The 27,363-nt window shown below is 40.9% G+C and overlaps 1 long non-coding RNA gene across 1 annotated transcript; it reads right to left on the reverse strand.

Annotated features, from left to right (window-relative positions):
- Positions 1 to 5,717: 5,717 nt before the first annotated feature.
- On the reverse strand, positions 5,718 to 25,632 carry LOC146332921 (uncharacterized). The gene is made up of 4 exons (XR_014769980.1): positions 25,517 to 25,632; positions 14,597 to 15,072; positions 7,345 to 7,406; positions 5,718 to 5,988 (listed from the first exon to the last, which is right to left on the reverse strand). It is a non-coding gene; the product is annotated as an uncharacterized LOC146332921 (long non-coding RNA).
- Positions 25,633 to 27,363: the final 1,731 nt, after the last annotated feature.

A 27,363-nucleotide genomic window follows, 5' to 3' on the forward strand; every position in this document is an offset into this window, starting at 1 on the left:
GTCCCTCCCTCAGTCAGTCAGGCGCTCGCACCCACAGATGTCACACATCTACATGAGTGATCCCTGGGCTTTGAAACCCCTCAGCTGTAAAGATGTTGATACGCTTTAGATGAAGAAGAGCCGGGCTACATGTGGGTGGATCTTCGTGTTTGGCTTTATTGAAGCTTGTATGTAAATCTTCAGGTCGCAAAAGCCTGGATGGTGTTCCGCTGTCTTCAACACGCTTAGGCTGACATTTCTTGATGTCTCTTAGCTGAAGCCACTCTTACTAGCTGGCATCAATTTGGAAGGAAAAGACAAAAAGACGGCGGCCTGCCTGTGATTTCTTCAAATGGAGCGTGCAACAACTAGCAGTGTTTTTCTCTGAGCTGAATCCCTCTGCAGCTCTTCTTCTTTTCTTGTTGGTCAGTGATCGTCGGCCTCACTGTAACCCTTATGCAAATAAGCGTGATTATGAGCGTTCCCTCGACCTCCTCAATTCTCCAAGTCGTCTTGATTGAGTGTGGCAGGCAGAGGAGGGGACGGCTATAATGGACTCCACCAACTTTAATGAGACAAATCTCAGCTATGGGCTGACATTTTGAAATAGTCCTTGTGAATGACAGTGTCAGCAGTCACCTTTACCAAAGCTTTCCAGGGAAGGTCCCTGTAATGATGGAGGGAATTAAAATGGCCTCCAAGGCGGTGGAGATGGGAGCCACAGGATTAGGGTGCAAAGCCACGCCTCTTAAATGGGCTCTGCTGCCACACCCAGAAATAAAGAAGCTGCCTTTTTCGCACAAGTACCCACTACATGTCGTCACCCTGAGATTTGATGGAGGGATTACGTTGAATGTTAGCTGTTGACCACTGTGAGATTTGTAGAGATGAGCTGTCCCTCACATTAACTACCACCCCCCTGCCTGCCCATCCCTTCCTCTCATTCTCCCCCCCCCCCTTGTTGTGTGTCTGGTGGCAGACAGGGACAAGCTCCGCTGTCATTACAAACTTAATAAGAGCAGAAGTGAGATTGATGAGAAAAACAGAGGCATCAACTGCTCTTTTAATTAACTCTTGTCCCATAATGGTGCCGGGACAGAGGCAGTGAGCAAAGAATGAGACATTTTCTTTCTCTTTCCACCCCTTTCTGTTTTGTTGCCGCGCTCACCCCCGATAATGAACAGCCTTCTGGGACCCAATTACATCCAAGGCTGCATTAGGAGCACAGCAGGCCCAGTGGAAACTTCAGCTGAGTTTCCCCTCATCTCTGCGCCCCCCCTCTTCTCCTCCACTCCCTGTTACCCTGCTGGAGATGGCCTTCACTTGATTGAATTTTGAATGTTACCCCCCCCCCCCCCCCCCCCACATCCACCCCGTCTTCTGTAGTCCCTTACCTTCACCAGTCCTGAACCCACATGTGGTTTATGATGGAGGCAGGAGGCAATGTATGCTTGTTGTTAGCTGTCCTTCACTTGATAACTGCCTGCGCTGATAGACTGGCTTTGTATACAATGTGTAATAGTCAGCGCAAGTTGGTGCACTAAAGTGTGTTTGTGTGTTGTGTCCCTGCAACATGCCGCATATTCTTGTGAGGACGTATAAATAGAGAGGAGATTACATAGAATAAGTTAACTGGGTGCTTTTAAACTGAATAAACACTGGTTTCAAAATCTATTTAAGTCAGTGTAGTAGATTATGCTGACAATCCTCAAACTGTCAATCAATCATCATCATTTGTAGGTTGCTAAATAACATTTTCATTTTCAGAAATTTCAATTTCTCAAGGAACATTTCTATTGTGTGTTGATTTTGGAGGCCCTGGACAAAGGTTGTAGCATTTACACTGCCATAACCACAAAATATAACATCACAAATACATTTATCTGAATAAAAATCTCCTCCTTTTTCATTTTGACTTGCTAACATAGTCCTCACTGTAACTTTGCCTGGGAAGATGTAAAAACAGACATTAAAAATTAATTTGTGGGCCATATAGAGGCATCAGCATTAAACTGAGACTGTTCCATAACCATTTAAAAAAATAAATAAAACAGTAGTAGCTTTAAGTAAACAGTACAATGAAATTTTATCAAAATGCAAAAGTACACATTTCTTTTTTCTGTTAAAAACTCACGTGTGACACTGCCACCACTTTAAATAAAGTTTAAAGGTTCAGTGTGTGATATTTAATAGGCAGAATTTGGCAAAAATTGAATATAATATTCATAAGTATGTTTTGATTAGTGTATCATCACCTGGAAATAAGAGCCATTGTGTTTTTGTTACATTAGAATGAGCCAATTATATATACAGAGGGCACATATCCTGATCCTGAGACTGATGAGTGTGATTAATTTTGCTGGTATTTGAAAATAAACCAAAATATTAGACGCAAATTAAGTCTATAGGTATTGGCAAGATTATTACAGTCCACTATCAGGTGCCATGAATGTTTTGGATAAAGTATCATGGCAATCAATTCAACAGTTTTCAAGAGATCTCAGTAAAATCCCAAAATCAACCGCATGTTGGCATGAGAGGAAAAGTCAGGAGAAAATCGTAAGGATTCATCCTCCAGGAAACATCAATGTCCGTACAAAAAATCATGGTAAACCATCTATGACATGTCACTCTGGACCGACAAAACCAAAGTTACGCTATTTGTGCAGCTAAAAATCCCTCTGAATAGCAACACTGCAGGCCAGCAGTGAGAACTCGAGTCACATATTTCATGACTTCAGACTTAACTTGACAAAATCAAAAAAGACTAGGCTCAGGCGTTCACACCAATGACTCATATGACTTCAAATGGACTTGAACCTTTTCACCTGAAAATACTTGACACCTTACACAGTCCAACCATTACAAGGTGTTAGTGAAAAAGCATGCAACAAATAAATTATTTTCCATTCTTTTTCTGAATCAACTTTTACACTATTCAGTCCCAGTTCATCGACACTTATATCCCAAAACCGCTTTGTTTGCACCAATCTGTCAGCATCCAGTCAAGCTGCAGAAGAGAACCATGACCAAGTAACGCTACATTACTGAGCTTCAGTTAGAAAAAATTATACCAAAGATAATTTTTATTCACATACAGAAACTACACGGTGGTCAACTAAAAATGAACTGCAGCATGCAAAATGTACACGACGAAAAACACAGAGACAACAACAACAACTTCCAACTTCATTCAACATTTGAAGTTTCACAAAGAACGACTGAGGACTCAAAGTGTAATATGTGGGACTGTAGTGCAAAGAGAAAGAGAATGATGTGGCCCCACCTCTACTACAGGCATACCAAGAAAAAAAAATCTTCATATTAGTCACCATTTTTTGTATTAACATTCTTGTACAGAGATTCACAGACACTTGGCAGGATCCTTGGAGGCCTTAGTGGTACATGTACAGTGTGTGATGGCTGAATGTCTTTTAGATAGGGACTGCCTCTAAATGCAATGCTTGGGGATATCCAAGGCATTAATAACAATTATTGGTGTTCTTTAGTTTCCTCAGACACCTTAAGTGTGGCGTATTGACTGCTACGCTGGAAAGAATGTTGCCTATTGATTTGGCCAAGGCAGAAACCGATGGTGTCCTCTTCCTGTAAGGCTAGAATTAATCCTTACATGCTGCCAGTGAGTGAATAACTTACCTACCACGACCCAGGGAGTGGAGAGCTGCCGTCTCACATCACCGCCGCTGTGAGCTCACAGTATATCCTCACTGGTGCCTTCTGAAAAGTCAGACAAAACAAGTGACGGGATGCTGCAAGAAAAAGGAAAAAGACGATATCTGCTGCAACTTCTATAGGCACTGGGCTCATGTACTGCATCTTCTGCAAGACAAGAAAACATATGTGTGATCTTGTTTGTTTAAATAATAAAACTGAATCAAAAATTTTCATGAACTTTTTTTGGGGGGTTGTACAGTATAAAGTCAAACGGAAATTTATGAAACAAAGCACTTACTATTTACTTCTGTTAGTAAATGTAAGAAATTTAAGAGTGTTTCAGCATGCAGTAATATTTTCACTGGTCCATTGTCTTATCCCTAACCAACACTTTGTGTATACTGTACTACTGTGCTTGGTCTACCTCCCTGTGGACTGGATGGTTACTAACAGCTCATCCACTATTGCTTAGGGGTCTTATTTTGTTCTAGAAGAAAGACTTTATACTGTCAAACTCAGACATCCCATGTGATTGAAGGCCGATGGGCATGGAACTCTCAGAGCTGCCCTCAAAGCTGCAACAATGCCTGCTTTCACACAGCCAACTTGTGGTGGGTGGAGTGGAAGAACAAAGGCAGACTTGTTAGGGTTTAGATGCCTTTATTATTCTTTTATTTGGCTGCAATTTCTTGTCTATCTGCCCATATTCATTAAGATTTTTGGCTACATTGGCTTGTGGGGTCTGTGGCTCTAGGAGTAGTTACTGTATGTGACTCAAAAACACATCAAGCACTCCACTTTTCTTTTGTAGAAATCAATGTACAGAAACTTAATCATTAAAAATGGATGAATATTCCCTTTATCTCATTATATATTCTTACATGTACTGAAAACCAATAAAATTAAAACACAGTGATTCAGGCCAGACAGAAAACAACAAATATCAGGGCACAAAATTAAAATAAATTATTCATACAGCAATTACAGAGCAGATCAAACCCTATTAATTACAACTGTTCAGTTTTTACTTTTTAAGATTGACTGTACACATTCTAAAAGTATAATCACAATCACATCTGGCCACCTAAAGATACTTCAACATCAGTTAAATTATCACAAGACTCAACAAAGATACAAAATAAAGCTACTTTAGTGAACTATAAAAAACACACATAATCAAAACACTAAAAAAAAAAAAAAAAACAATTTAAAGGACCAGTGTGTAAGATTCAGGGGGATTTACTGGTTGAATATGGCAGAAATTGATTATAATATTCTTAAATATATTTTCATTAATGTATAATCTCCTGAAAATAAGAATCATGTTTTTGTTTTGTTTGTTTATATCTACAGTGGATGTGGATTCTCTTCCACAGCAGCTGTCATGTTGCACTGCCATGTTTGAGAATCTTGATCCATATTTGATCAATACTACCCAGTTTTACAGGTTGATCTAAGTTTTGACAGTGTCCACTGGAAACGGAAACACAACGGCGGCTGGCGAGTTGTCATCTTTCTTGTATTACAGCTGAACAGTACACTACTTTTAAGCCAGAAATGGGCAATGCAGTAACAGAATCTTGATTCATGTTTGATCAGTTCTGTCTGGTTTTACAGTTTGATCTGAGCTTCATGAGCCTTGTGTGTTGCACTGGCGGGACTCAGTGAGAATGACTTGTCAATCACATGTTGACTCGTACTAAATCATACCCTGATTTATCATCTCTTATAATAAAGTGAACATCTTGCTGTGTGGAGGATTTGAAACTAGCGATTCAGACCATTAATTCATTAGGACACTGTTGATTGAGGCCTTAAATCAAGTGAGAAGTAGGTTCGTTTTCTCATACATTCAGACTTGTTTTTGCAACCAGTGGAGTCGCCCCCTACTGGCCATGAGAAAGAATGCATGTTTAAGACACTTTCTCATTGGCTACAGTCTACGGTTCTCCTGCACACTTGGAACAGTATGGTGAAGCAAGTTGGTTGCAATCTGCAACATCACCACTAGATGCCACTAAATCCTACACATTGCGCCTTTAACAGATCCCCCCCCCCCCCCCCCCCTTTCATATTGTGTCAAAAGCTTGTCATTAATAGATGGATGTCAGTCCCTGAGACTGGAAAAGGTGGGATCTTCCCAATCAAAGTGATGCCCAAATCTGCTTAGGTGCACTCTCTCCTGGCTCTGCAGAAAGTCTTTAACTCTGCACACGTGGCTGCTGGGAGGACACAGGCTCAGGGAGGTTGGCAGTCAAGACTCTTCTCCTCTTCTTCATCTTCTGTGGGCCCTCTGCTTGACTAATCAGAACTCCCCTCACAGTCAGAGCACAGCTAAAGCACAAGAGACTTCATTCAGACAACACATGCAATAAATGGATGATCAAAGAGCATGAAGGCAGCTAAAAACAAAGGCTGTCACAATGCACTATTTATTGTTAGTTTTGTGTTAAAGAAACAAGGTGATGCTCAAGGTTGGGTATTGTTTAAATTCTCAGCAGCAGAGACAGAATAACCCTGATGATGTCATCAGGTGTCTGATAAAAGAGCGCATTATGAGAGATGCAGGACCAAGTGTTTTTTTTTTTTTTTATAAACTTGTTTCTTATTTAGATTTGAGCCCAACCAGTACTAAAAAAATATGGTGTATATGTTGTCCAATATATACTGATATCAGTATATATTGATTAGGGCACTGAAACAGTACACTTTCATTGATATTTTAAAGTTGTGTACCAGATTTCCATTTACAAAAACATGATTTAATCAGGCAAAAAAAGACCCTAACGACCCCTGTCACTTCCAAACTTTAAAAAGGCAGGAATACTGCTTAAGCACTTGTAAACTTCCTATTTTTTGACAAATTAATTATACAATATCGTTATCACATGAGTCTCAACCATAACATATCAACTCCATAGCTCTTCTAAATCCAAGCTCGATATGAATTGTGGTTTAAAATCATGTATTTTGTTTAGCATTAAGAGAACTCTTAGCAACTTTAAAAAATACAAACATCACTCACTTCCTTTTTGATCCAGCTCCTTTTTGTTTTTCTGGATATGTGTACCCTACACCATGTTTGTTTTTTGCAATACTAAATTACTGAAGTCTCCCTTAAAGGGATAGTTTGCATTATTTGCACTGCTTTATACTGCTGTCAGACAGCCTTTCCTGAGTGAAACAGCTGTTACACCAGTCAAAAATCACTCAACTCCACTGGCAAAATTAATGATTTTACTCCGCAGAACATGGGAGTTGTTGGTCTACTGCTGCCTCCACCTGTTAATCAGTTTATTTTGTGACTTCAGTGTTTTAAAAAGGTGAATTCAGATTCACTGAAGTCCTCAACCTCACTTCAAATAACCTGAGCTCTCCATTTAATCAAAAGATGCCAATCCAATCAGCGGCACTGCAAGAAGTCTGGCTAAAGAAAATAGTCTAAAAATGTAAACATTTTGATTTAAGATTAAGTAAAGAATAACTGCATGTCCGCGTCAACTTGCTGTGCTTGGAAAACTATAGAAATGATCCTTGAAAGTTTAGTCTTAGCTTTTGAGACACTGATGCATTTCGTGGGTCAGTAGTGCCGGCACTAATGATGCCTCATATGTATCAGGTTAGTGACCTCTGCCAATCACATCTCTGTGTGCCCGTCACCATCATAAGTCTGAGTCTAAATTGACCTACCAGTGCACTGAGCAGGTTTCCAGCAGCTGTTGTGTCACTGAGGCCCAGTCGATATACAGTAGCTGCAGGGAGAAAACATCGACTGTCAGCTGGCAAAATCACAAGAGCTAAAATCCTCCTGTAACAATGCTGCCCAAACCCCCAATCAGCAATCGCTTGTTACGTTCTCTTTTGTGTCAAAACACTCCCTCATTACATGATTGGACAAAAAGGTTGATGGCTTTGTTATTTGTAAAACAGGTCTCTAACCAGATGTAAATTGTAACAGAATGCAAATTTGCTCTGCTTTCTCTGGCCGAGCTTCCACAGTGTCCCAATCCCTCTTAAGCTTCTTGTTGACCGCGTCTGCCAGCTTTGTGTACACAATTGGCTCCTCAGCTATTCCAACTGCATCGTTAATGTCTGCCCTTTTGTGCTGCTCAATTCCACTGGAATAAACAGAATCACATGTGCAAAATTATTTTCTAACACAGATAATTAGCTGAAGAAACAATCCAGAGTATGAATAATAATGTGCCTCGGTAACATTATAACTTTTAAGCATGAGAAAAAGGAAGGATTTGAATGCCAAGGGAAATGAGCTTATCAAATAAAGCTTGAAAATGTGCAGTGAATGAAATGAGTCAATCATTTTAATGTGAGATGGGAGCCCTGAGGAGAATAAATAAGCAATCGTCACATCATGCAGGGAGAACAAATGAGCATGGTACACAATTAGGCAGGGTCACATTCTGCCAGAGCTGTGAGCGTGGGATGGGCTAATGAGCTGTGTGAGCGAGTGTGTGTTTGTGCGAGTGTGTGCGGGAAGAGGAACGAGGAAATAAGAGATGAAAAAGCTGATCCTTAGCCCTCAAAAATTTTGATGTACAGACTAAGACAGCCAGACAGCCAGACACACAAGCAGCAAGTCAGGCGAGAGACAAAGATAAAAGTAAGAGGGGCTGGTGGAGAAGAGGTGGGCTATCAGACGACTTGGCATCTGGGGCAAGTAGACATGCAGGCAGACTGAGCAATGGGCAGGTACGGCAGCCAAACAGACAAAAAAGAAGAGAAGTGCCTCAGAAGGACCAACGGCACAGAGCTTTCAAAGGCGACTCATAGTTATTAACTATTCAATCACATAAAGGAGAGCTGAAGGCGTGAAAGGTTGCGGACCGAAGCACTTTTGCTTCAGTGCATTAAGAGCCTGGTCCAGCACTCTGGCTGCTGTGTGAAAGAGAAATAGATTGCCTCCCAGGAAGATGACTGCTCAAAGGAGTTGGCTTTTTCCCCTTAATAACAGCAATCTGCTGTGAAAATCTAATCCCAAGTACCATTTACACTGAATCTAGATAACTTCTGCTCGGAAAAGCGTACAATATGAATATTTCATTCCCTGATATACAAATAAACAGAACAACCGCCCCCCCCCCCATCAATCAGGGGGACATTCTCAAAGTGAGTGAACTGGAAGAGAAAATTGCTAATGAAGACCATGCTGCTAGAAATGCACATTTTTAAAATGGCATTGTAGGTATGTTGCACAACTGGCCAAAATGAAAATACAATTCCTCATGAGGGCGTAAAATGTATTTGATTGCATAGATATGAGTGTACATGACCCGTATGGTCATGAAGAAGAAAATCTTAAGTGAAACACTCACAACGTTGATAACCTGAGTGACATACACACAGCAACAAACCAAGCATGAACACTGTCCCTCAACTGGAGTAATAGCTCCATCTTTGCCATTAAAGTCAGATATGGATGCACCCTTTAAGCCCCCTGCTCTCCTTCTCGCTGGCCTAATTCCCCCTCCTCAGTGGTGGATGAGAGGGATCACAAATCCATCCATATGCATGGCCAACTATCGGTAGAGGGGAAGTCGGGTCTCAGCCTGGCCAGCTTTCCGAAAGTACTGGTAATGACACTTAATGAAAGCTGGGGAGCCGAGCTCTGAGAGGGGAAAGCCTGCGCTTGTACTCCCCCAGCCCCAACACGCCATCCAGTCCGGGCCGTCAGACGCCATAAATAAACAAACGTGCTGCGTGAGAATAGATGTGCTATTTCCCTAGCTTCACTCATGCCATTTCATCCACTTATTTATCTATTTATTATTATTCCCTGGATCTCTGGTTTGCTTTCAGCCCACCTCTGTACTCCTGGCTCCCTGCAGGCTTTTTGAATGTCCCGAAACATTAGCTGGACTTTGCTCGAGTCACCCCGCGGCCCTTAATGGGCTGAGTCTGCATCAGCTCCCCACTGGTCCCCACAAATACACACACACACACACACACACACACACACACACACACACACACACACACACACACACACACACACACACACAAAGAGCTGTCGGACCACTGTAAATGGATATTCAGACATGTCACAAATCTCGTCTTATTAGCAATAGAGCCTGACCGATATACTGGCTGTCCAATATTATCAGTCCAGTACTGGCCTATATCAGTATTGGTGTATATGTCGTCCAATATGCACGGTTTACCATTTCAGTGCCCTGATAAAGAATAGAGAGACCCAGTACCTCATTAAAGAAACCTCCTTAGTCTGAAATCATATCTCATCTCAGTTTAGGATGCCAGTTAGGATTTTTAGTATTACAGAAACATGTTTTGTAACTGCATTTGAAAACAAATCCTATCTTAGGAATCTAGGTACTAACTGAAGAATTTATAATGTCTAATTGGCATCCTAAATTCAAAATAACTGACAAAAATGGCAGCACCACTGTTGTTAGGTCTGCACAGCAACGACAATGAAGACGGTTAACAACACAAGCACCAAAATATTATTATTGAAAGGCTCCTCAAATGATATTTTGAATTTCCTGCACAAGACCAGCGCTGATTATATCGGCAATTGCTGGTTGAGGAGCTAACGGTGGCAGTTGAAAATTTTCAACATGGGCCAACCTTTACGGGTAAATAACTGTAAATATAAGTAAATATTGTTTTATTTCCTTATTTTTATCTGTTTTATATTTTATCCTACTCCACTCTGAATTTAATGATCTGTATATTTGTTATTATTTGTGTAGTGTAAAAGGCAAATTTCAACCTATTTGTAAAAAAAATAATAATAAAGCATTTAATGTACACAACATTGACACCAACCTAGTAAGTCATTGTAGGGCACCTCCTCCATAACAGCAAACTAGGTAACTGTATGTATTATTGAAACATATCGGCCAATTAGCTGGATTATTATCCCAAGTGAACTGACACTCTTGCCACAATGGATCATTTTGTAATTTCATGAGCAAGAGACTCTGTCACACCCTCCACCTCAGAAACCACCGGTCAAAGTGCAAACGGTGAGGCCAACACAGCTAACATCAGCCATGCTACAACTGCTGCTGACTTGGAAAGTGCAAATGAAAGGGGGACCTGAAAATATTCAATTCAGTACATGTAGCAGGGGGGCCCTGCTCTGTCTCTCTATCAGCCAAGGGGCAAAAAACATGTTTATGTATATGTTCGATATTTTGTATGAAAAACAACAATTGATATATTGATATCAGATTTTTTAAGCTTCCTAATCAGCCCCAAAAACCCAGTATTGCTCAGGCTCTAATCAGTAATCACACAGCTCACTCCACTTCCTCTGCTGGATTAACATACTGGACTGAACCAATTCTATCCTGAGTTAAGCGACCATATTTTTAATTGCACTAGTTTGTCGTACAAATTAGCCTCCCAGTGATGCAGGCGATGTGGCTGAGAAGAACAGATGGATGAGGAGGCCACTCTGGATGCAGCGATGCCTCTGTTGAGAAGAGTTGGTGAGGCACAAAGTAAACAGAAGGAATGAGGGGATAGAGAGGCTCTTCTTAGCACAAGCCCCTAATCAGCACAGTCAACACATGGCAGATTGGGTTCACATCTTTTTCACCTGGCTCTCGCTCTGCTCTCTGTCCTTCCACCACCAAAACTTATCCCTTCAATCAGCCCAAATTTCCTTCCTTTCAATCTGGGAGGATATCAGATAGGAATGTGTTGCAGGCAAATGCCAGGTAACACAGATCTGGCTCACTCTCAGGGAATGTGGTATTGGCGGAGAAAAATGAGATGGCTTTAACTGTGGAGCCGCCATTCCAGCAACAAATAACCTTTTCTCGAGCAACACGTGAAATTCATATTTTATTTAGAAAATGTTTCCATGGTGATGCTTGAGTGACATATTTACTCAAGAGTCTCACAGGTGAACACTAACAGCGACTAACACTTATGTTTTTGTCTGACCGGCGGACGTCCTTGGGTCAGCCGGGTGAAAAGTTTACCAACTCGCGAGGCTCAAAGGCCTCTTCTTCTGCTGCTCTGTTTCCTTTGATCACTGACTCCCTTCGCCCACCCTCAACATTTCCCAGCTAACTGCACAAATGTGTCTTTGGTGTTAACAAGCTTTAGCCATCAGTCGAGGCCCGGGCCACACAGGTGGGGACGCCACAAGCTGGCCAGAGTGGAACAGATTACAGCGGAGGTCATCCCGGGTGCGGGAGGAGAAGAGTGCTAAACATGGTTGTATGTAAAGGAGAGGCAGAAATGTGCTGGGGCTGCATTAGCAGTACGACCCAGAGGCACAGCCCAGGGGGGGCGGCGGACTTCAAACACTGATGTGCAGCCTGTTCGGGGCTCTCAGGCTGCTCATTTCACAGCCGGAAAACACAGACCATTAGTCACAAAAACATGCTGAGGCCTATGCTAATCCCAGAACAAGCAAAATCAACATGACAGCCAATAAAATCCTGGGAGTTATGCAGCAGCTTTGCTTTTCAGTGATACTGTCTGTGATGTGCTGGTGAGTGTTTGTATTGACCCGTGTTTCAGATGAGCCACTCCAGAAACACTCGCACGCCGTCTGAAAGCTCACTGCTTTGTCACTGACACTGTCTCTGGAGTCGGCCAGAGCAAAAGCAGAGGACATGTAGCCACAGAGACACAGGGGCTGGTATAGATTTTGCAGCCTCTTTTGGAAGAAAACTGGAGTCTTTGTCTGGACTGTGATAGTTTAACAGAGTGGGATGATCAGAGTCAAAGTCAACACATCATGCACTGTCTCAGGTCACAGTCTGTAATGTCTCACTCGGTCTGAACTCAGTCAAAGGATGCAGATAAATGGAACCACACCACTAATGAGGCTGATTTTACTGTGTCTATGGCAGGAATCGGTTATATGAATGTTCTTCTGATCAAGTGGACACTTCTTTAGCAATAATTCTTCACTGGAATTTCAAACTGGCTTCAAAAGCCCATCAAGTAAAATATGGCATTACTGTGTGTCTAGCAGACACAAGAGCTGCAGCATTTTTTGTCTTTGACAGAAGAAAATAAAGAGATTTCTTCATAGCGAGAAAATGGTTTATATGTTTATTTGTGTTTTAATGGAGCAAAGTCTGCCTAGTGCTGCGACAAAAACACTGAATACACACTTCTCACTGCACTATACTCTGTATCTTTGTAATAAAAAGTCTCAACATCATGCTGAAAAGTACCATAATGACCCCTTTTGATTTCAGTTTCAGGTCTGAAAACTGATGGTTGTGGTCAACAGTGAGAATCTGCTTCTGTTGTCAAGTTATTCTTAATGGTGTCTATTTAATCTGTAGATGCACCGACAGCTTACAGCATCTTATATGTATATGTATGTATGCTGAACGCATATTGACCATGACCACATTCAGTTTGTAATCGTCCTTCTTGGATCAGTGCTGAACTTTATGTTTCCACTAGAGGTAAGTACCTGGGTCAGAACCTGGAAGCCAAATATAAACTTGTCATACTCTGTGTCAAAGGGACAGTTCACCCTAAAATTAAGTTACCTGCTGTGCTTTTTATCTATCTATGTTGTTTTGGTGTGGGTTGCTGAGGTTTGTACATATTGGCTATAAAGATGTCTGCCTTCTCTTAAAAATAATGGTGCTAGATGGCACTTGGCTTGTGGTACCTTAAAGCACCAAAAAATACATTTGAAAAACCCCACAGCAACGTCTCTTTCAAGAAATCATGACCTGGTTACCCAAGATAATGCACCTTGTTATGAGCAGTTTCATGTAGGAACTACACTGCCAGGCCAAAAAAAAAGGCACAACATACTAATATTTCGTTGGACCACCAATAACTTTGATTATGGTACGCATTCTCCATGATATTGTTTCGATAAGTTTATGCAATGTCACAACATTTATTTCTGTCCAGAGTTTCATTTGTTCTTCGCCAAGATCTTGTATTGATGATGGGAAAGTCAGACCGCTGTGTAGTTTTTCTTTTTCTTTTTCTCCGGATCATCTCAAAGGCTCTCAATGAGGTTAAGGTCTGGACTCTATGGTGGCCAATCCATGTGTGAAAATGATGTCTCATGCTCCCTGAACCACTATTTCACAATTTGAGCCCGATGAATCCTGGCATTGTCATCTTGGAATGTGGCCGTGCCATCAGGGAAGAAAAATATATTCAGGTATATTCAGGTAGTGAGCTGACCTCATTTTTTGGGAACATAACGTTGCTGAACCTCGTCCTGACCAACTGAAGCAACCCAGATCATAACACCGTCCTCACTGGTTTGTACACTGGGCACTAGGCATGATGGGTGCATCACACCATGGCAAGGTTTTCTTTCAGTAAAACCAGGTCATGATTTCTGGAAAGAGACATTGCTGTTGAGATCACTTTTTTTTTGCATTTTAAGCAAGACAAGCAGAGCGCCATCAAGTTCCATTATAATTGAGACAAGACAGACATCTCTACGCTGATATCTCCAAAACTCAGCGGCTCACACCAAAACAATAAATACAATAAATATGGTTCATGTGAACAGACTGAAATGATTTCTGTATTTATTTAACACACACACAAAAAAAAATGTGGGAGAGGCCAATAACAATGAATGAATAGAGGTGGATAATTGATTTGGGGACAGCTTCACTTATATATCCAAAAATTTATTCAAAATAGTTATTTTTGAGTTTTTTAAACACACACATTAAAATTCTATTATCATATAATCACTTACATTACAGTCAAAGAGGAATTTTCAGAAACATTTCATCAAATGACAACAATGTTGTTCAGCAATTGTAAATGATGTATTAATCATATTAAATTATTTACATTATGCTAAAGCACTTTATTAAGGTTTAATTAGGGTGTGTTGTTTTGTGATTGGCTAACATACATGTATACAAAACAAAAAATAATGTAACAATTTGACAATACACAACATTTGTAAAATTACTTTATTCTCTGTGTGTACCTGGATCTCCTCCTCTTCAATCCTCTTCTTGTCAAACTTAGCTTTAAATCTCCTGACCTCAATTTGCCAAGCCTCCACAACGTCCTGCACACATACACACAGAAAGACACACACACACAAAAACAAAAGTGCACTGCATTTCACACACTGTTGCATTTGAGAATAAAGCACATAAATATAACTCTCTTCTGTCCACTTTCTCTTTCTTAGCGGAGATGGATGATCTTCGTGCTTTGCTCTTTTATTTTCAGTGCCAGTTTTTCATTTGCTTGCCTGCAGCAATGTAGGGATATGATAAGATGTGCATTAGCCATTGTTGGGATAGAAACCAATTATTGTGCAAGAGCAGAGAGACCTCACCAGTAATGTGGTGTATATTAAGGCCTTACTTACATTGAATGACCAGTTGGTTGACAGTGGAGAGCATCTTGGAGACATGAGAGCCATCTGCCTGAACACAAAAACTCCACCTTGGACTGGGACAGAGAGGGAAGAACAGAGAGGAATTAAAATATAAAATATCCATATTTACAGCAAACTATTCTACTGTACCTCTGATTTTACAGAAACCTAAAGCCTAAAAGTAAGAGACACAAGGGCACTAAAGAGCATTAATCATGGTGTTAGACTGGGGATATATATGTGTGTGTTTGTGGATGTATGTGTTTATTTTGACCTGGACTTGTTGAAAGGGATCATTTGATTTTTTTTTAAGTGAGGTGGTGTGAGTTACTCATCCATAGTCTGTGTATTACCCACAGCAGATTTTGGTCGACACGTCCACAGTTTGGATAAGCAGCAAGAGTACCTGTATGTGAAGCTAAGTAATGTACCGCTGTGGACAGGATCAGTAGCAAAAGGTATTTTAGCTACCTGAAGAAATATCAATATCAGTTCAAGTGTACACTATATTTACAATATTTTTGCCGCTTTATCTCACCACCAGTAGACCTTCCTTAACAGAAAAATGCTTTTAATATTTGTCAAATATTGCTCTCTCAAAACCAACCTAACTCCACTTTTTACATCACAGAACAATACCAGCAAGTCTGTAGGAGGAGTTAAGAATATGATTAAATTACTCAAATACTACTAAGAACAGAACAACTGAGTATATTGCATATAGAAAACATGCTGTGGTCTCTGTATGTACTTGGTAGAAGTTACTTCAGTTGACCAAGGAAGACAATCTAAATTGTGACGCACTTCAGCTAAACAGTAAGTCACTTGATGATCCTACCACAACTAAGACCCACTGTGTTTTCCTTGATTCAGCACCGAGGATGCAACAAGAAACAAACCTGTCCCTCATCCAAGGGCTGTTACCTCCTCAATGCCACTAACACTGCCTGTGCAGACTGTCAGCTAATGAAACAATTTTTAATAATGATTATGCATTTGCCTTACTTAGCATTCTACTCAATATCACAGTTGGCATAGAGCTGGTAAGAATAGGGATCTATTATCTGTATCTCTACCACCTAATGAAATCCCCCTTATTTCTGTGACACACTGGGTGATATTCATAAATATAATTGAAGTTTCTTTACCAAGTTGATTTGGATAAAAAAAACAAAAGAAAAAACAAAGAAATATACACATTGTGATCTGTGCACAGCCTGTCAGCAGCTACCTTGTTGTGTCACTCGTTTTCCCCTGCCTCAGCCCCACAGCCATTTCCTGCTAGTCAGGGAGACGAAGGCTGTGAGCACAGCACCACTATACAATGACCTTTCCACAAGCCCAGGGAGCACGCAATGCAGAGGAGAGGCAATAAAAGTAATGAAAGAAGCAAAGGCAATTAAAGTGGTGTGTGTGTGAGGGGGAGCGTGGCGGAGATGAGCCTAACTGGAGGCGGCCCTGGAATGCACTACAGCTCCATATCCCCCATAATCCCTGTGTGATCGCAGAGCAACCCTGGTGTGCTCCCAGTCTGATCATCCTCTTGCAGCATTCACCAGCTAATCTGTGCAAAAGGACAGTCATGCACATGCACTGTGCGCGTGCACACACACAAACACACACACACAAACACACACACACACACACACACACACACACACACACACACACACACACACACACACAGATGCATGTGTATTAAAGTCATTCAGAGACACATACATCTCTGCACATACTGCTAGAGTAATTATTATGGGCTGCATACAATATGTACTGCACAACAAACTGAAGAAACTACTAAAAATAAATTACCAAACACAAACACATTCAGGCACGAATGTGTGCGTGCACGCGCACACACACACACACACACACACACACACACACACACACACACACACACACACGCTCACACATGTTAAGTTCTAGAAAATGAGTTGCTCTCATCCCGCCCTCTGCAGCGTGGTGTTTCCTTGCGGCCACTGAGAATCATTAATGCCCTTCCTCTGATGCAGCCACACAACCAACAGCAATTATTTCTAAAAGCAAAAAGTGAAAACAGACAGTGGACGCACAAATATACACGGCACATAATCATTATTTTTTTGTTAGGCTGACGGTGTGGGGGTTGAGGAGGTGGCAGCAGCTTGGACTTCATTTTCTCTGGCGGAGTTTACTGACCGCAAAATGACAAGGATGCTTTTCCTAAACCAATTAAGAGGCTGCAGTGCTGCTGTTACCATGTGACATTGACAGCACTTAAGGAGGCTGACGCCAGGCCTTAGAGATGAGCCAGAGATGTGCTCTTGGCTCAGGAGTCAGAGCGCAGACACACATGCACACACACACACACACACACACACACACACACACACACACACACACACACACACACACACACACGTATACTGAGAAATACACGTGTATGCAATCATGCATGTCGCACATGTCAATAAAAGGAATAGCGCTGTAGAGCAGAGAGCAAGTAACAATGTGTACACCAGGAGCTCCAGACCAAAACAAATATATAGCTAACAAAATATTAATATATGAGGCCCAGTACTGAGGTCCATGAGTGGCTACAATAAAATAAAATAAAAAAAAAAGCTGGTAGTATTTAATACTCATGCACTCCAAGGCCTTAAGTCTGGAAAAAGACCTCATTATCTAATCAGCTTTAGGAACACATAGAAAGGGCAAAGCTACAGGTCTTCCCCTTCCCTTGACAACAGTGTAAGATTTTGCCTGTAGTGTACAATTAGTGAACAGTGTGACCTGGAAAGGCCGTGTGGTCCACCATAATGACCAGAATGCTCTGTGATGAAGCTCACGTTGTGCCCCTTTTCTGACTTTGGCTATCTTAGACTAATACCCGCTGTTGAGAAAGGAGATGATACTCATTTTCCTTCCTGTTATAGAGCATTCACATCACAGTGGTGCTCAGGGCACGTAGGGCATCGGCTGGTCAAAGTGCTGCTTTAAAGGGAAGAGCTGGTGTGTATCTGGGTCCGATCAGTACCAGCTGTGGTCCTGCCTACTCAGATGCTGGGAGCAGGTTTGGGTGACAGACAGTAAATATGAATGTATTCAATATCTGAACATGTAACTCACCTAGACTCACGAGTCAGTCACTAATTGCTTTGTCAATATGGACTAAGGACGATCTCCCAGCCTTTGTTGCTAAAACTGGGTGGAAATACAACAGAGTTAAATAAAACCCCAAAAAATAAATTGTCGAACCAATCCAAAATCTTCAGTCCTTCATATTGGAGTGGTGACACTGTGTGGTTTCTACTGAGAAAAATGGGGGTAGAGCATTGTGTCCGGTAAGGCGCGCCTTTTAAAAAAATTGAGTTGTGTAGGTTTTTAGTGACTGTGCTTGCTGCTGTTCTTGCAGCTACCATGTACTTAAAAATCCCCAGATGACTGAAAGGCGGCCAGATCTCCTATTGTCTAGTATCACGAGAATACAGCTCGCCATGTGAGTGTCTGCTAGTGGCCTGTAGTCTGATCATGTCAATGTTTCGTTGCTTAGTCCTTTTCCTCTGTCAGCTGGGAACTACTCTGTAGCAGACAGACATACCACTGAGAAGACCTGACAGATGTATGGTAAAAAAAAAAAAAAAAAAAAAAATGGGTGCCAGGCCTGACAGTTGATCGTTTCATCCCGTGTCAGACATCCCAGTAGGACTAGCATGTTCTAATTTTTTTTTTTGCCTTCTACTATGTGTTTCAAATGTTGACCAACAGGAGAACAAAGTAACTACACATTAAACTTGCAACATATTTAAAAATTATACTCAAGAATTGCATTTAGATCCGACACTGCCCCATGATGAAGGATACATCACTTTAGATTTTAGCCAAATCAAAGAACAAATATTTTTTTTACTTAATAATATCCATGACAAACACCAATTAAATACCTTCTATGACCAATAATTGTCTAATCGGTGTTCTATTCATTACAGTACCAGCAGTGTAAAATGGACTTTGCATCTATGACATTTTCCCTCAGCTGAGAATGTATATCGCTCATGAAGTATATAGTCAGGGAAAGGTCTAGTTAAAGAGCAGCGCTTTTTACGGCTGATTTAACACGAAACACTGAACATAATTTGCTCCAGACCAGGTTATGTTCTGGCCTGTGACCCCTTAAAACTAATCAGCTTGCACATTATCACTTTCATCATTTTTACAGAATACAGAGTGGTAACTAATTTCTAAAGCATGGTCTCCATTTTTAGATCGCACTTTTTGATAGAAAAGATCAACAAAGAAAGGGAAAAAAATGAATCAATAAATATTTGTAGTGGAAATAAGCTGTATTTTTGTCTGCTTTCCAGCTCGAATTTGCACCGCTGTAACGGAACCATCCTGTCCTCTGGATAGCGCTCTGCAGCTCCGTCACACCCAGCTTACAGTCCTCCACCAGCTACTGAGAGAGATAATGGGCGGCTGTCAGTTACGCCCCTCTGTCCTCATCTCCCCTAATCAGCTCCCCCATCTCACAGAGCTGCATGGTTGTAGGAGTTTCACGTAGGACTAAGTTTGACAGTCACGTTCCATCTTAACTCGGTGGTGGAGATTTAAAGCACATAGGTGGGCAGATGAAAGATACCCCTTATATGCATGAAAGAGATCAAATTGGGATTAAGGAGATTAATTTCAGATGGTAATTGAGAGAGAAACTTTTTCATCAGATTTATCTAACTTTCTAAAAGATGTCAAATGCGGTGTGATTTAATTTGCTAACAGATGAATGGTTGGTAAATTGCTGTGCTTCAGGCTTGTGTCCCTTTGGTTGGTGTAAAATCATATATCGTCAAATTTCATGACTGGTGAAGATCTGACTCATTTCTCTTGGCTTCCTCTGGGGTTAAAAAATAATTACTAGTTTTGAAACACAAATTCAGACTGAAACTAATTCAATTTGTGAGCATGGCTGGAGGGTGACTCTGTATGAACGTTGTAGCTAGGCTTCAATCAGACAGCGAGCATGGGGGAACAATCCCCCTTCTGAGATGACAAAATGACCTTGGAAATCACACAGTTCAGACACTCATATGGAAACATGACTCCAAATCATGACGCCCACCTCATGGTCTGGTGCGGCATGATGTCATAAATGTCAACAGATACACACTGATAAGAATCCTTTCTTATCACAAAAGTGTGATGTGCAAATCAACTACTGTGTTAATCCCAACTCTTTTGATAATCAATTAATAGTTAAGAGTTATTTTTATTTATTTTTTTTTTTTTTTAAACATCCAAATTCTCTGATTTCAGCTTCTCAAATGTGAATATTTTCTGGTTTCTTTACTGTTCTATTATAGTAAACTGAATATCTTTGAGTTCTGGACAAAACAGGACTTCAAAGGACATCAGCTTGGGCTTTGGGACACAGTGAATGAAAATTCAGTATAAAAATGTAATATAAATATAATAAACATCCTTGATGAACTCAGACATCTACTGTACAGCGTGTAGGTTTGTGCCACTTATGATGAAAAACAAGCCTGAATTTGCAACAGCTGTGACCACGTACACACACGCATCCATGCTTCATGCATTCACACCCACACAACCTCACAAACACTTGACCTCAATGGCAAATTTCAGCCTCCTGGGGCAAACACTGCTACTAAAGGGTGGGGACAATTATGTGGACTGACCAACCGTCAGCAGGTGAACTATAGTGTTGCTGGTTGTTGCTAAAAAAAGAGTAAGCAGGTCAATACAAAACACTAAATCTAAAACAAAAGAAGAAGGGGAGCTACTGAAATAATCTGATTAATTCAACACATTTCCATTCTACATCAGTGCACCTCAACACAAACATTTTATGATATTACATTTAGTTTGGGAATACTAAAGTAAAACAACAAAGTTAGAGGAAAGTTGAACACTTTCTAGCATTTCTGGAACAACTGTTTGACCTGGCTGTGAGCTGAGTCAAAACTTGTCTGAAGTTACTCTCTGTCTGCCTCTAATTGAATTTCTCTATGACCTGTTGCTCCTGCTGCCTGACTTGTTTTATGGTACAAGAAGAAAACTTCAGTTTGCTCTTAAAGTTGGCACACGGGCCACAGGCTTCATCATTTGAAAGTTGAAAGTTCTCATTCAGAGAGGACTACAGAGCCACGAGCATTTACATGTCTAAGATGGCTGGAAGCCAGTAAAAAAAAAAAAATCAAACATATCTACGCTTTGCAAGCAGAACCTTCAATACGTGTGTATTGTGTGTAAAATGAAAAACATAAGCATACTATTAACACTATGTATTTTGTGTTGTTCATTTTTCATTATGTCTGTATGCCGAGAATTAACCAAACAGATCAGGGCAGAGTGAATCGAATGTTTAGCTCAAAAACCAAGAGCACCGCCACTAAGTGAATTGAAAATGAAAAGATTCAAATCCTGATAAGATTCAAGCAGATAAAACATGCACAACCGACCCAACCGTGTGTTTACAGAGCAGTACACTGAGACACTTACTTCAATCAATATATTGATGTTTTGTAATAGGCTTTAAATGACTCAGGTTAGAGACTGCTGTGCAGCAAACCTTCTCACTGCTTCTGCTTCTGCAATTCATTTCAGCGCGAATATAAAACACCAGCTGAGATGGCTGAGAAAAACTAAACTGAGTCAACTAGATGAATGTAGAAAAATCAGAAATCCATGTTTTGTTGATTCAAATGACATGACAAGTAGTAGGTCACCTGCAGGTTTCTTTCCATATGTTACCTTCACAAGTGTCCTTCAAACAAGATACCAAACACATTCAAAGCTGCTCTACAAACAATATGCAACATGGCTGAGGCGATGATGAAATTTACCAAATTATAATGCAGCTGTTAGCTTTGATATGAAATGGAATTAAAAACTTGAATCTTGGTATGCAATCAGGATCAATCACTTTTCTTTAGTTCTTCCTCCCAGCTCTAACACTTGTTTGTTCTCTTCAACTTCTTTCCTCAGAAAAGTTTTACATCCAGAATGAAATTAAATTCCAACTTCTAGGCCTTACTGGCAAAAGTATGAAGGATATAATTGAAAATCAGTATGGATTTTGAACTCTGAAAAAGATAATTTTTTGTTTTTTTGTTTCACATGCTATAGCAGGATTTTTGCAAGTTTTAACAAGTTAAAATGAAGTCTTTATAGGCATTTATAAAACCATTATGAATGCAATTTAAGACCTATTCTGGCAAAGAACTACAAATGAGTTATGGATGTCAGGACATAGAACATTGTTCTCACATATGTTTAATGGGAATGGCACGAGTTAAAGTTAGTGCAGAGTGGATCAATGTTGGTTGCAGTGTGATCATTACATTTTCCTTTCCAAAAACACATTTAAAAGTAAGACTAAAGTTAATGCAACGGTATAAAAGTTATATTAATTCATAATCCAATCAATTTTTAAGACTTGGTCAAAATATACTGAAAATAGATTCAAATTACTGGACTTTTTAAAACGTTTTAAGGAACCCCAGAAATCCTGTATAGGCGCCTGCTGCTGGCTGGCTGTAGCGTATGCAACATGTCTCACACTTGTCATATGGGAGTCCAGAGCTAAAAGTCCCTTCGTCCCCAGCTTGGAAGATTTTTGGCAATTTTTGTCATTGCCTGGGATAATCTTAACCCTCCTGTATTCTGGATTCTGCTGCCACTCAGGGTCGATAAAGCTCATTCTGAGGAAACGAGCTAACATTAGCTTGTTAGTAGCAAGGTGTGAGATGTTTTGTTTTCTTTGCTGACAACTGACTCATTGACGTCAGAGCTTAACGCACAGACTCAGTGGTCACAAGCATCCCAAACAGTACCTGTACTGTCATAACATCAAAGTGACGCCAAACACAAAACATTTTAGACATTTCAATTATTTATGATTTTATAGTATTTCTTTAAGTCTATGAAAGGAAATGGAAAAAAATCTATACTTTGTAAATTAAATTAAATATTTTTTAATATTTTGAGATCAAATTTAAAGGGCTAAACTCATACTCACTGTTACTAACACTGAACTTATTATCAATCCTTTTTCTAACACATCTCCTCCTAATTGACCGCTTCTCTGTTCAGGCCAGTTGTAGGAAAGTTAAGTGCTGTAAGTATGTCATGCATGGAGCTAAATCAATAGACAGCGATGTGTGCATGTGCGACAGATTCAATCTGATCAGGCGAGCTTTAACATTTAATGAGAAGATGTTTAGTAATTCTGCTGGCACGGTGTTGTATTGTACGGCAGGTTGTGTTGCGATGGTGACGTGTCACTGGAGCATAAGTGATAGAACTAGAATCAGAGGTGTGTGTGTGAGAGAGAGAGCGCTGACCAGGCCCTATTTACTGCCAGGTGAAGCAACTAATTAAATATCAAAGGGCAGGCAAGCTCAGCCCTGTCTCTCCCTCCAACATTTACTAGGACCAGAGCCACGGGTCAGAGCCCTTACAAACTCAGGGAGGCAAGCTGTATGGAAACAGAAAAAAACGAGAGAGGAGGGTGAATGACGGGGCAGTGTGGAGGGTGGCACTTCATTAATACATAAAAACACTGCTAGTAAGCCCCTTTCCTATTCCAACTTTCACCTATGAGACAGTAAAGTTGGTTTATGGATTTGGAGGAGGGGGCTTAGAGATTACTTTCACCACAACCTGCTGTGTCACTGACTCTGACTTGGCATGCATGTGTCAGGAGCTGGTGGTGGTGAGGGATACTGTGGGAAAAGCCCAGAGCCTTTCCAATGCTCACCTCCCTCTTCCATTGACGAGTGAGGTGCAGTAACAGCTAATCGATGGCTAGTGAATTCCCTGCGCACCCCCCTCGCCAGGCTGATCAATATTCCTGGCAATTAGAATCCCCTATCTGCATGGCTGTAGGGACCTTGGGGTGGCTCGCCAGCCCACAAACACCCAATTTAGTCCTCAGCCTATCACTTAATTACTAAATCCTCCCTAATGCCTATTGGCAGGTGGCGGGCGTACTCACAGCAGCCCCAGTGGCTGAGTGAACATGAGACCTTTGGCAAGGTGCTGGTTAAGATGCTCCCATCCCACTTCAGCTGGCCAGTTAAACATCTGATTTCACACAAGGGCCCCGACCTGAAATGATCCGCCTATTGAGCGCCTGGCCCACACACAGCCCAGATGGATGGTGTGGGATGGGAGGAATGGGATGGGTGGGAGGGTAAGGAGACAGAGGATACAGGACACCAAGAGTCACAGCACTAAAACATCTGTCAGCCACCAGTTGTGTCTGTGAGAGGCAGGCGGATGATTTGTGTTTCCCATCTTAACTAGGGATACCATGAGATATGAATTAAATGCAGTCTTATGATAATTCTATGGCGGCCCCCTGAAAGTTGAAGATTCAAATCATCAGTCAGTTGACTGAGATTGCAGTCATTTTTTTCAGTCAGTCAGACCATTAGTTGCACGAAGCACATCAAGACGGTACTCAATTTCTTGCCATGTTTGCTGTAGCATAGCTTCATCAATGGTGGCAATGGCATCAGTGATCTTTTGCTTCATGTGTGAAGCATGAATGTGATTAAAAACTTTGATAACCACTGAGTACATAGAACAAATCTGAGTAACATATCTCATCAATTGCTTTTGTAATCATTTTTTAAATTGTAAAGAGACTTTGTGGACACCCTGTATTTTAATATTAGTTGACACACATTACAAAAAGTCCTCATGGCAACAACACGCACTGGCGAGAGAAAGTGAATTGAGTGGCTGGTAAACAAACTTCAGCTCTTGTTTTGTGGCTGCGTCACTGTGAGCACTGAGCAGTGACACAACCGAGACAAACCAAGTCGAAAAATTACCACAAATGACAAAACTATCTGTGATAGAAGCAGAGGAAAGTGATAGAAACAGTGCATAGGTGACATGCTGTCAGCCACCTAAACCATCCCAGTCCACCACGGAGCACGCAAGGCAGGTGACACACAGCAGCAACCCATGAGAGATGCTCTGTGGTGTGGTTATATCTGAACTGTGACCAGGAGAATAGACACTTTTACTTTCTCTGATTGTGTGGAAATCTTTGTTAAAAAAAAATGTTATTCTTTATTTATTAATTTGTGTGTCTCAAAAGGATGGAAACAGAATTATCGAACAACTTTATAGCCATTGTAGCTCTGTAATAATAATAACATTAACAGTAATAGTAATACTGCTGTATTTGGTGTAGAAATGTGAATGATGGAAAACAATGAAAAAAATTGTAATAATTAAATAAGTGAGTTCAAAAAAGTAAAAAATGTTTTCACACAGTTGGCAAAGAACGATGTGAGACAAACAATATAACATACTCATGGAGGCTGATATAGGAATTTTGTGGGGTACTGAATTGAAAAAAAGGAACAAACTGTTGAATCTTTGTATTAAACTGCCAAATCTAATGGGCGCAGCCGTAGATAATTGATAATGTAACAGCTCTGAGAGATACAAATAGTTCAAACATTTCAGCTTTAAAACACTAAAGGGAATACCGTATACCTGTAGCTTTGCAGTCAGGGCTCTGGAGCTGCTCAGTTTTCACCACCTCTGCTGGATACTGCTGAGTCTGCTGATGCCCACCTGCTAAGAACAAAGCCCTCTCCTCCAGTCAGGCCTGTATATACACAAAAAACAGGCATCTAAAATGAAGCATATACAAAAACAAATGTATATGCACTCTCTCTATCAAAAACACACATACACGCACATGCGTACACGCGCACACACACACACTCACACATCCTAAACAGACATTTGTTTCCCTGGGTGACACTTTAAAGAGTGGTTGCCCAAAAGTCCTGAAGTATAGTCCCGTCAAATCCACTTTTTGAAATAATTCTAAGCATGGTATTTTGTTTGACCCTTTCCTTTCTCTAACTGAGACTTTACTTTCTTCTGTGTATATACTTTATTTCTATGTGCACCCATTTGTACAGATTCTTTTGATATGCAAAATGGATTGTTTTCATAGTTAGTGTGACTGGCCTCCTGTAAGTGGGTATGTTGTGTAGATTAGTGGTGTGTATCACACAAAAGGCCCCAGGCTGTGAATTGACGGGCAATTTCCTTGCAGGTGAGTGGCTGAAGCAGCTGCCACATCACACACTCAGGTGACTGTCTCACGCAATATATTAAAGCCAGCACTGGAGGCTAGCTGACCTGACACGAAAGCCTGTCACTGTCACTCCCTCTCTAGTTTCCCTCTCTCTCTGACTTATAGCATTTCAATCATTCTCTCTGTTTCAATGTCTTTTTCATTTCTCGATTTTGTAATTTCAATAGCCTATTCGTAAAGACATGAGAAAAACAGAAAGACTGATAAGAAGCTGACAGGAGAAAGAAAAAAAAAACGAACATGTCTGACAACTTTCCCTCTAAAAGACTTTCAGGAAACTTGGGGCATCTCTGCCCCATCTGACAGTCGAGAATGGCGACAGAGGTAGAACAAAGAGATGAACTGTGATAAGCTGAACCCACAAGCATACAGTCAAGAAATTTTGCAATTTAACTTTTATTCTTTCTTGCCCTCATTAGATAATGATGCTGAAATGAGACAGGAAAAGACAGAGAGAGAGAGAGAACGAACAACATGTAGCAAAGGGCACATAAGTCAAACTGACTCATACATGTTTGGATGGAAAGGGGGCAAAAGAGTTTCTGAAGTTCCTGAGGAAGGCGACAAGCCTTCATCGCCAGAATATGGATGAAAATTAATTTAATATAAATAATAAAAAATCGTTATGTTTCCATCATTGGCGATCAGAGCTGGTGCCAATGTGATTATTGCAGAGTCATTTGATCTGGGAGTGAATGCTGATTATACCCTTTCACACTGAGAACAAAAGCCAGATGTTAGGGGGTTGTTGTCCACTGTAAAAGAAGTTATAGAAGACCAACTGCACTGTTTGTCCTTACCTGAGTCATTGCAGCGGCCTCAGTCTTCCTTGAGCTTGTGTGTCCGCTGCAGCAACTGGGCTGAGCAGGTGCCATGCTGGGTCTCTCTGTGTTGAATCAGTGGATGTGGGTCTCCAGCTGCTTGATGCTGCACCTTCACACCATCTCTGTATGGAGCAGCTAATGCATCCCTTGTCTGCACCGCTGTGGAGAATGTGAGAGGACATAATAAGTATTTTGTGTGAGATTGTTCATATGTGAGTTTAATTGCTCACTTCATATGTGAGGAACGTCTTCTAACTGTAACATGAGTACCTGTCTCAGCTGTTACTTGCTTCCTTTCAGTGGTGTGGCTGTGAGCAGCCTCCGGGTCTTTCTCCTGTGTGGTAGCCCTCTGCTCTTGAGCTGTTATCTCCTGCTGAGCACTGGTCTCAGACAGGACCTCTGCCTGC

This window comes from Lutjanus erythropterus, chromosome 1 (genome assembly GCF_056507025.1).
Source record: "Lutjanus erythropterus isolate fLutEry1 chromosome 1, fLutEry1.hap2, whole genome shotgun sequence".
Taxonomy (NCBI): domain Eukaryota; kingdom Metazoa; phylum Chordata; class Actinopteri; order Lutjaniformes; family Lutjanidae; genus Lutjanus; species Lutjanus erythropterus.